Source organism: Frieseomelitta varia, unplaced genomic scaffold, assembly GCF_011392965.1.
Source record: "Frieseomelitta varia isolate USP_RPSP 00005682 unplaced genomic scaffold, Fvar_1.2 scaffold_304, whole genome shotgun sequence".
NCBI lineage: Eukaryota > Metazoa > Arthropoda > Insecta > Hymenoptera > Apidae > Frieseomelitta > Frieseomelitta varia.
The window spans coordinates 267,985-277,752 of NW_025110040.1; the positions used below are offsets into that span (position 1 = coordinate 267,985).

A 9,768-nucleotide genomic window follows, 5' to 3' on the forward strand; every position below is an offset into this window, starting at 1 on the left:
CGGTGGTTCTACTCGCGTCCCCGGGAAAACTCGAAAAATCTCAACTCTAGCAAGACGGGAATACGGCGTGGACGTAACGACCCAGTTTGTGCCCGCGAATTCGCTCGCCGCGATGGACAAGGAACGATTGAACGCGAACGGCGCGCGTAAGAGCGAGATGAACGACGAAAGAAAGGAACAACGTAGGGGAAACGTTTGCGAACAGCGAAGGACGGATCAGAGTTGAGAAGGACAAGGACAAAGGCAGAGAGGGAAGGCACGGAAGGGACGAGGATAAGACGACAACGAGAATAGGAGGCGAAAGGTTTTGAAGCAGAATACCCGTAGGACAGCTGAGACTCCGGGATGTAGGGGAAGGAGAGGGTCGAATGGAAGGCTGAGGGTGGGGGGAGCAGCGAGATAGGAGAAGAATCCGGCAAGATTAAGCGGAGAAGGAAAGAGCGGAGCGCGAGGGAGTGGGGATAGGTCGCTGGAAGCGGCGAGAGAGGGAAGGGGACGGTCGGTGGTGGGGGCAATAAACACGCCGGCGCCTCAGTATCGTCGCGTCCATTGAGGGAGTCGGTTCGTGACGAGCTCGGTCTCTCCCTTCGACGCGGAACAAAAAAGCTCGGTCCGGGATCGCCTCCGATTCTCTACGACGAGAATTCTGCCCGTGACAAGCTTGCTCTCGCGTATTATTCGTTGCTCGCGTGACGATTCGTTCGCGTAACGCGATGATAACGCCGCGTTCCTTCGACGACGAAGGCTAGCCTTGCCCTTGAAACGGCAGCCGGAGTTTCGAGTGGCCGACACACAGCGTAACGCGCACGACGACGTTCCCACCAGCTGTGTCCCCCGGAATCCGCGTGTGTGTTGTGCTCGACGTTTCTTTTTTTCCTCTCTCTCTTTTTGTTTCTCTTGTTCTTTCGTTCTTCTGTCGCCTGTCGTTCGTGTCTTGTTTCACCGTGATTTCCGTGGCAAAGGGAAACTTCGTCGAGAAATGGTCTCTCGCCCTCTGTTCCTTCGTTGAACGCGTTTTGTTTCCTGTTCGGTTTTGTTTTGGTGTTTACTGGTGATAATCTGCCACGGGACAAAGGGACACCGGAGCCAGCCGCTGCGAAACAGCAACAGAGACGGGACAGAGTGGGAGAGAGAGATATCGTGGTGTATCGATCGAGAGTGGAGCTTCCAGTTGACGTAAGTCGATGAATTTTGTCCTTTGCGAGTAATGATCCAAGTGGTGGCGTACATACGTATACATGTACATCGTTCGTGCGGATGTATATCGTGTGTGTGTGTGTGTGTGTGTGTGTGTACACATACCACGTATAGATGCTTAGGAGTCTCTCCTCGGAAGCGTATTTATATTTTACGTAAGTCATGCAGCTCTAAGCGCGCGGTGAACTGGTTTCCTTCTCTCTCTCTCCCTTATCCTGCCGCGTATTCGAGAGCTTGAAATAGTCCGACGCCAGAGAGAAGTTCACTGCCTCTGCTCGATTGTGTCATTGAGGTTATGCGATTTTTCTTCTCAATCGGGAGACGCGCGTGATTCTCTCGGCTAGCTGTGCGTGCCTGTGTTCCTCCTTCGTGTGCACATTCGGATATTCGCGTCGAAAACGATACGTGTACCTGTCGATTTCTATCGTTTCTCTCAGATATCAGAGCGATATTTTAAAGTTTCGTAGTACATCGATTCGGCAGGAAATACTACATTGTTACAGAATGACTGAAAGTTTCGTCGATGAAAGGAATCGAATGAAAGGGACACCCCTTTGCGCGGAGTTATTAAAGCCTCCATTAAGAGGAGTAAACTTTTGGGAAATTTTCGAAAGTTTAAATGGAAAGCTCGCCTCGGGAGCATGGTAGCCGTTTGGTGAAGAAGTTGAATAGAGTGTTATGTGAATAGACCATCTGGTCGAGGGGAAAACGTGCGCATTTCGTATATCCGACACGGAGACATTTTAAAAGCCATATTAATTCTCTTCCCGGAAACTCTTTTCTCTTTTTCTTTCTCGCAATCTATTCGCTATTCTGTCCAAATGGAAATTATTCAAAAATACGACCGACGAGAAAAAAAAAGATGAGAATATATTCCAGTATTATATATTCCAAGAATACGTGCTTAACGTGACAATGACGTAATATACATACAATGACGTGATCAAGTAGTCGTATACTGTCGCATAAACATTACAAAAAGATGAAAACTTGCGAAATCCCGCGATTTTTTGAACAACCACATGTTTTAATCGCAAATAATGAGTAATGCGATGGAATACATTGGTATATGTGTATATATATATGTACGTGATATCTAACCTTCATTTCGTCGCAAGTGGAAAGTCGTAGAAAGTTGACACTTCTATTTACTATGGAGGCAATCGTTACACGATTTCTTGAACACAACACGACGCGACAACAAATTCGGCGAACAGATTACGACTTTGTTTGCGCGAGTGAACGTACATACGCGAATAATTTTTCGAAGAAACAGCGGAGAGGAGTCGCCGCTTGAAGAGGGACGCGAACCGTTGACGTCTTAACGAACGCACATCGATATCTCGATCAGCGTTTCGACCTTTCGATTCTTTATTACAGACATTGCAGATATATCATGGGCATAATACATATTTTATTAATTAAAAGAGAATATCAAGATACGTTTTGAAATACAATAGTCATTTTTTAAATGTTATATTTTTAAACAATATCAGCGACTTATTATTATTAATTACACGATCAAATTTATGTAACAAATTATATTTGTATTCATAATTAAAATATTATATTTATATTTATAATTATAATAAAATTGTAAATTGACGTTATTAATTATACAATTAAGAAATATTAACAACATTAAAATAATCGTGGTATCGATTATCGATGCAAACGTCCATTATTCATTATTTCGAAATATCGATTATCGTTAAACGATAGTTGATACCGAAAGATAAATTATTTATATTTCTCCGCGTATTTAATTCATTTCGAACGAACATTTTGCAGATGAGACGAAATTTAAAAAAATATCAACAGCCAGATTTTCAATGCAAATACTGCACGTCGTTGCAGCTTTTTGCATATAATCGATCTCTCGTTTCGTGTAACAGTTCGTCTCGGCAACGATGTCGGACGGTAACGCGGATTTATTGTTAACTAATTAGCCGTTCACCGTGGAACCGGGTGCCGTTTTCCGTTTTAAATTCGATTCGTTGTGCTTATCTCGCGCGTTCGAATTGCCAACGGATATTCGTTTACGACCGTGAGTACGTATACACGTATTATACACGTCCGAAGGAATATACATGTATTGGTGATGCATAGAAAACCGTTGACCCTAGCGGCCATTAAACGCGATCGGTAAACGTAAAGAATTTTAATTAACATTTTCTTTCAATTCGTGAACGATCGATCTTCTCGGACTCGGAAATTCGGATTGTTTTTTTTTTTTACGGAGTGTGTGTTTACGGAGAAGGATTTATTAATGGAAATGGTTCTCCGTCGCATCGGTTCGTACATAACCTTATTTTTATATGACGTATCCTGCGTAACAGTAGTTCACAAAACTTGCAGTATCATGTAACGTTGTAATTTTATCTGACGTTTTATATAGGTTTAACATTTTAACGCTTGAATTATGAGAAAGAAGATTATACGGCCCTGCAGTGTAATAATAGAGGCAAAGACGTGCAGTGGCTCACGGAAGCATTTGAATACAAACCATGGAAAACTTACATACAGGTAGGATGTACATACGTGTATTGTTTGTTTTGTATAAGAAAAGTTCTGTCGGTGAAATTTTGGAAAATAGACAGAAAAATCTTTGCGTAATTATTTAGAGATGATGTATAGATGTATCACGAGTACAGTACAACAGATGTCGACCGATGAAAGTGACAAATCCTCTGCAAAACGGATATTTAATGTGTAACATACATATTACACGAAGCGTTAGGATGTTAAGCCTGTCATAAACGCCTGGAAGAGTTAATTACTGTAGTGTAATTATCTCGTCGCCGATGGAAATCGATCTGTCATGTGTAAGCACAGGTTAAGGGACATCTTGTGCAATTTAACCTATAATATTAGCATTCAAAGAGCTTCTAAATGTCATTTACATCGATGTGTCGATATTGTTACAGTTTTCTTTTCTAGATCTTTTCGTTCGTCTCGTTCGTTTGGCATTGACCTACGTTACGGATCTCGTCTCGTTTAGTTGAATCACAGATGAGTCACAGCTTCGTGACATCATCTTGCGCAACGTATTCCTTGTCGACGTGCGCTTAAATGACAGATCGATCAGTGTAGTCTATACGCTAGACCCCATTATCCAAGAACAATTACTCGGGATTATGGAGCGGATTAAAACGAGCCGAGCTGTATAAATGGAAAACTGCGAATCCCTGTTTGCCAACTTAACGTTAATATTGAAAATGAGCCGTTCCGAACCGTATACATTAAGATTCCCTGTACACAAACTCCGCTAATTAGTCGTTAACTACAATCACTCCGCTAATTATTCTCATACAAATACTAGATAATGGCGAAGTGTAATAATATATATATGTATACACGGGGTCGCTGTACAATTAGCTGGTGAACTAACTTTAATTAGCTGGCAGAATGCGTTCATTCGACTATAGCTGAAACCGTTTTTTCTCTCACACGACTTTCCCTTTTTCGATTGTTGCACGGTCGATGCCGAGTGTGCAAATGGAGGCAATTAAAAAGTATATCGGCTGCTTGCTTCCATCGTTGCGTACAATTTTCAGACGTTTACGAGCGTTATCAATTAAAATTCAGTAATACTTTTTTTTTTTTTATTGCGAATTGAATCTTGCCATCTTGAGCCTTTTTCTTTCGTTTGTTTTTAAAATTTCTTTTTCATCGTTGACTTCTTTTCACCGTATTGTTGCAAATAACTTTAGAATATTAAAGCAATCACCTGGTATACCCGTTCGTGACGGTTTCAACGCAGCCCCGATCACTTTCCAAACATTAATTTTCGAAAAATATTGATTCGTGAAAATTTTAAAAATGTCAACGTCCGTACAATTAATTTCCCCATTCGTCGGACGTTCTGCTTAAACCCCGCTGTTTTCGTTAGTTCAATTAAATCTCCGATAACTCAATTATCGGACTCGTTTGCAACTTTCAACAGCAACCCCTCGAAACACACCAGCGCTGTACAATTTTCTCCGTTTCTGCCGTAACTTTTAGAAATTAACGATTGACAAAACGTTCTCCGATTTATTTCCAACTATTTGCAAACAATTCCATTTCGCAACCGTTCATCACCGATGACCGAGATTAAGAAAGTTTCAGAAGGTATTACAATTTTTGACAACGTAAATATGGGTTTGACAGGTAAGATTTTTTACACGGTCAAAAAAAAATCACAGTTCAACTTTTAAATTAGATCAGCAGAATTCACAATTATATGATAGACAGTTCGGCCATGGTATTTCAATTTTCTAATAAAATTTGGACATCATCTTGCCATCGTGCGTTACGCTCCCACATAGTTGAGAACGGAAGGCCGCTGAACGTTGCCTTCTGTGGAAATACTTGAGGAAACTCAGCCGGTAAGCGCGTATCGTGTTTCCGGGAAAATATGCACCGGTCTCGCAAATGAAGTTCCGCCACTTGGAATAGTTGGACCAGGCTCTTGGGTATGTACCAGGACTTCAGGACTGACCCATACCCCAAGGGGTGTTGGCAGAGCTGTAAGACAGGTAGTGACGTCACACAGCCAGCTGCTTCTCTCGCTTTCCTCTCTTACCTCGAAGCATGCTCTTCTTCTGGCGCCTCTCTGTGTATGTACATACATACCTTTTTCCAGTCGTTCCGAGTCGTTCTAAATGGTCCCCGAAATGGTTCCACTCCGTTACCTTCCCGAACGTTAGAACGCTCGTTCAAGGATAAAACTATAGTCTGCGAAATGGTTTTTTGTATGGTGTAAAGGGTAGAATATTGTGAGGAGGGGTGGAGAGAAGTTTAAGGTTAGTTAAGACAGGATAATTTCGTTCTTTTTTTTTTTTTTTTTAACAAGAGAGAGACAAGTCGTGCTACTTTAATTATAGCTGTTCAACTTTCTTTGGCATTGCTCTCCTTTTATTCGGAGAAACTTCTTATCGCAATTCTTGACAGAGTTTCGACGGAATTGATCTCTTTCTGTCAAATATGTGCGGTTAGATCGATCAAAGTCGGAGTTGAAATTAAATTAAATTAAAAATTGAATTAAATTTTGAATGACGCAAGGATGGAATTTCCATTCGTCAGTAAAATTACAAAAAAAATTGCAAGACTCAGTGAGATCCGAATAATTACAGAGTAATTACGATTATTTGCAGATTATTCATTGTTTCCTCTAACAATAAATCAAAGCCAAACGTCGTTTGATGACTCGATGCGAATGACGAGTAAAAGATCACTGCTGTTCCCCGTGTTACCAACGTCTCAGCTGTGAATGACGAGTATGGCCATGGGAGAAAAATAATTACAATTTGTTACTTAATAATAAATTAAATTCCTCGTGGAAAATGAAACATATTTGTTACAATTTTAGACATTTTGGAATATTCGGAGACTAGACTTGACTAGTTCTTTTTAACATCGTTTCTAAATATTTTCTTCTTATTAACATCAATTAATGCTAATTAATAAAATTATCGACTTCTTTTAATAAAAATAATAGAATTATTGATTTTTCAAGGATAAGAAAACTAGTGTTATTCCCTTGCAATTTGATTCAATTTTACAGCAGCTGCGCATACTCTGACGTATACGTTTCACGAGTATAATTGTCATCGCCTCTAATCGCGTTCTAGCGGGACATGTGTATGTAGATACACAATTTCAAAAGTGTAGAAACACACGTCACAGCTAACTTGACTGAATCAAATAAAATAAAGCTGATAGCGATGGCCATTGGAGAAAATCGCAGGGCAGATTAGCCGGGCAGTTTCCTCGAATTAACCATTCCTCGGTTTCGCTCGGTTCCCGAGCAAGGACGTTCCGTGCAATTTCTCTCCGCGGATATACACACGCGTCCAGGTGTTCGCCCATGCAAATATATTCCCCCTCCTCCTATTTATCTCGTTTACCCGTTCGCCTTTCTCTCTTGACGATGTCCCGAATTCGTCGCGACATCGTGTAAATGGAAGGATCGCGCGTTGTCGTTGGAACGGGGGAACGTGGCCGTGTCCTCCTGGAATTCCCTCGAAGGGAAGAAACCCTTCTTCTTGCCACAGATCGTAACTCGTCCCGAGTAACCTCCAAAACGTCGTTTGCTTGTCTCTCCTCTCGTGCAGTTTCTTCTCGCAAATACCAACGGATTACAATTGCCTGGTGTTAGTTTTCATTCGATCGTTGGTTTCTTTTTGCGTAGGAAGGAGTAATTGCTCTTCTATCGGAGTAATTTCGAAAGATTTTTCTCTCGCTCGTTCTTCTTTTTATAAGTGTGAATTGTACAGGGTAACTGGTGAAAGAAACCGAGTCGAAAAGAAAGATTTTTTTTTCATCGAAGCCTTTGCTCCCGAGTGTGCTATATTTGAAGGGTGTAACAAAGGAATTTTATTCTTTCTTTTATACTTAGAATCCGATCGTTGGTTTCTTTTTGCGTAGGAAGGAGTAATTGCTCTTCCATCGGAGTAATTTCGAAAGATTTTTCTCTCGCTCGTTTTCTTTTTATAAGTGTGAATTGTACAGGGTAACTGGCGAAAGAAACCGAGTCGAAAAGAAAGATTTTTTTTTCATCGAAGCCTTTGCTCCCGAGTGTGCTATATTTGAAGGGTGTAACAAAGGAATTTTATTCTTTCTTTTATACTTAGAATCCGATCGTTGGTTTCTTTTTGCGTAGGAAGGAGTAATTGCTCTTCTATCGGAGTAATTTCGAAAGATTTTTCTCTCGCTCGTCTTCTTTTTATAAGTATGAATTGTACAGGGTAACTGGCGGAAGAAACCGAGTCGAAAAGAAAGATTTTTTTTTCATCGAAGCCTTTGCTCCCGAGTATGCTATATTTGAAGGGTGTAACAAAGGAATTTTATTCTTTCTTTTATACTTAGAATCACCCAGTCGGTCGACTCCCGTTCGTGGAACATCCTGTATATCAGCGATATTACTAGAAGCAGAAAATTTCCATCAGAAACGTTGAAACGAAAAAATGGAAAATAAATTACACAAGCTTTTGTTGTAACACATTTCTCGAAGAGTCGTTTAAATTTTTAAACATACACGGTTTCGTGCCTACGGAATTTTTAACAAAAGTTATCAATTTTGGATCATTTTCTGGTAGTTCTGGCACATTGACCAATTGCTCTGGCAATTGATTGCGGACCATAACGAGTGACCAAACCGTATACAATAATTCTTCCTTTTCTTTTTGAACTCGTCGGTACAATATCACTGGATAGAAATTATTGAGAACTAATAAATTTATTATTTCGTTTTGCCTATTGTGTTATTACTTAAATATACTTAAAACTGAGAAAATATTGCAATTTTGGGACAAGAAGATTCTCGACGTGCGTGGCACGTCGTTCCAGCGTAAGAGATTAAAGTCCTAGTTCCCTTCGAGCTCGTGTTGTATCTTTCGCTTCTAGAGCGACGAGGACTGTACTATGGAGGGTACATCTCGTAGCAGGTGATGATTCCTCGTTGAAAAATGAGGAAATGCAGGGTTGAGTGGACGTGGGGCAAGGAATCGTGGAATGGTAACCTTCGAGGAGCGGATGCTCGAGCGGTGACGTGGCTGCTTTGACCCGTGGAAAAGGAATTTTCTGCTGCGGTTGCGTTTATTTTTTCGTTACTATATCCTGAAGCATTAAACCAGCCAACATCGTTTCTCCTTCTCTCTCTCTCTCTCTCTCTCTCTCTCTCTCTCTCTCTCTCTCTCTTTGCTTGTTCCAACACAGCGTTCGTTGATTCTCTGCCACTCTTTCATCTACAAACTTCTATCCGATTATTTAATTTATAATTATAATTATATACCAGTTATAATTTTTAATTTATAATTAATGTTGTAATTGGCACATTTATTGCGACAAGCTGAAAGAAACGGCTATTCTTCTTCGTTGAGAGCCTGCGAACGATCACGTAGTAAATTATTTGGAAAATCGAAAAGATCGAGGGTAATCGAAGATTTCAACTGCAGGCGCCGCAAAAATGAAAAATCGATATATATATACACGCCGCGACATTTGTTTCGTTGCCGGACAATTTCACAATTAATTACGTATTATAACTTAATATTTACTCTGTGTTTACACTGTGTTTCTGTTATCGTCGGGAATTTCCAGCGTGTTTCCGATATTTTTGACAAACGTATTAATTTATGTCTACTACTACTTTGTTTTTGGACGAAATTCGAGCGGTGAACACGTGACCAACGCGGTATGGTTGAATTCAACTATTGACACATTAATTAATACTCCGACGATACAGATTCTGGAATAAATTTTATTAATAAAAGACGCGCGAGTGCGTAACGGAGTTTACGATCGATGTTCATTAAAAAAAAGAAATAACGATTTTGGCGGTAACACAGAGTGGACCAAAAATCACTTCCTACTAAAATAAATCCTTCGAAGTAATTTCTTTATTACTATATATGGCGGTCGACATTTTAAAAACACAACGAAAATTGATCACATTGATTTTTCAATTTAATTTGAAATTAATGAAAATTAGTTTTCTCTTATACTTTGATATTTTATTAAAGAAAGCTACTTTTCCCGTTGGCGCATTGTTCATCGAGAAGTAATAATCGAACGTGGCGCAAAAAA

General features: G+C 40.2%; 1 long non-coding RNA gene across 1 annotated transcript in view; it reads left to right on the forward strand.

Moving 5' to 3' along the window:
* The first annotated feature begins 549 nt into the window (after nucleotides 1-549).
* LOC122529712 overlaps nucleotides 550-9,768 on the forward strand; it is a 96,387-nt gene continuing 87,168 nt past the window's right edge. The window contains exon 1 of the long non-coding RNA XR_006306847.1: nucleotides 550-1,176. This is a non-coding gene — a long non-coding RNA (uncharacterized LOC122529712). The remainder of the gene's footprint in view (nucleotides 1,177-9,768) is intronic.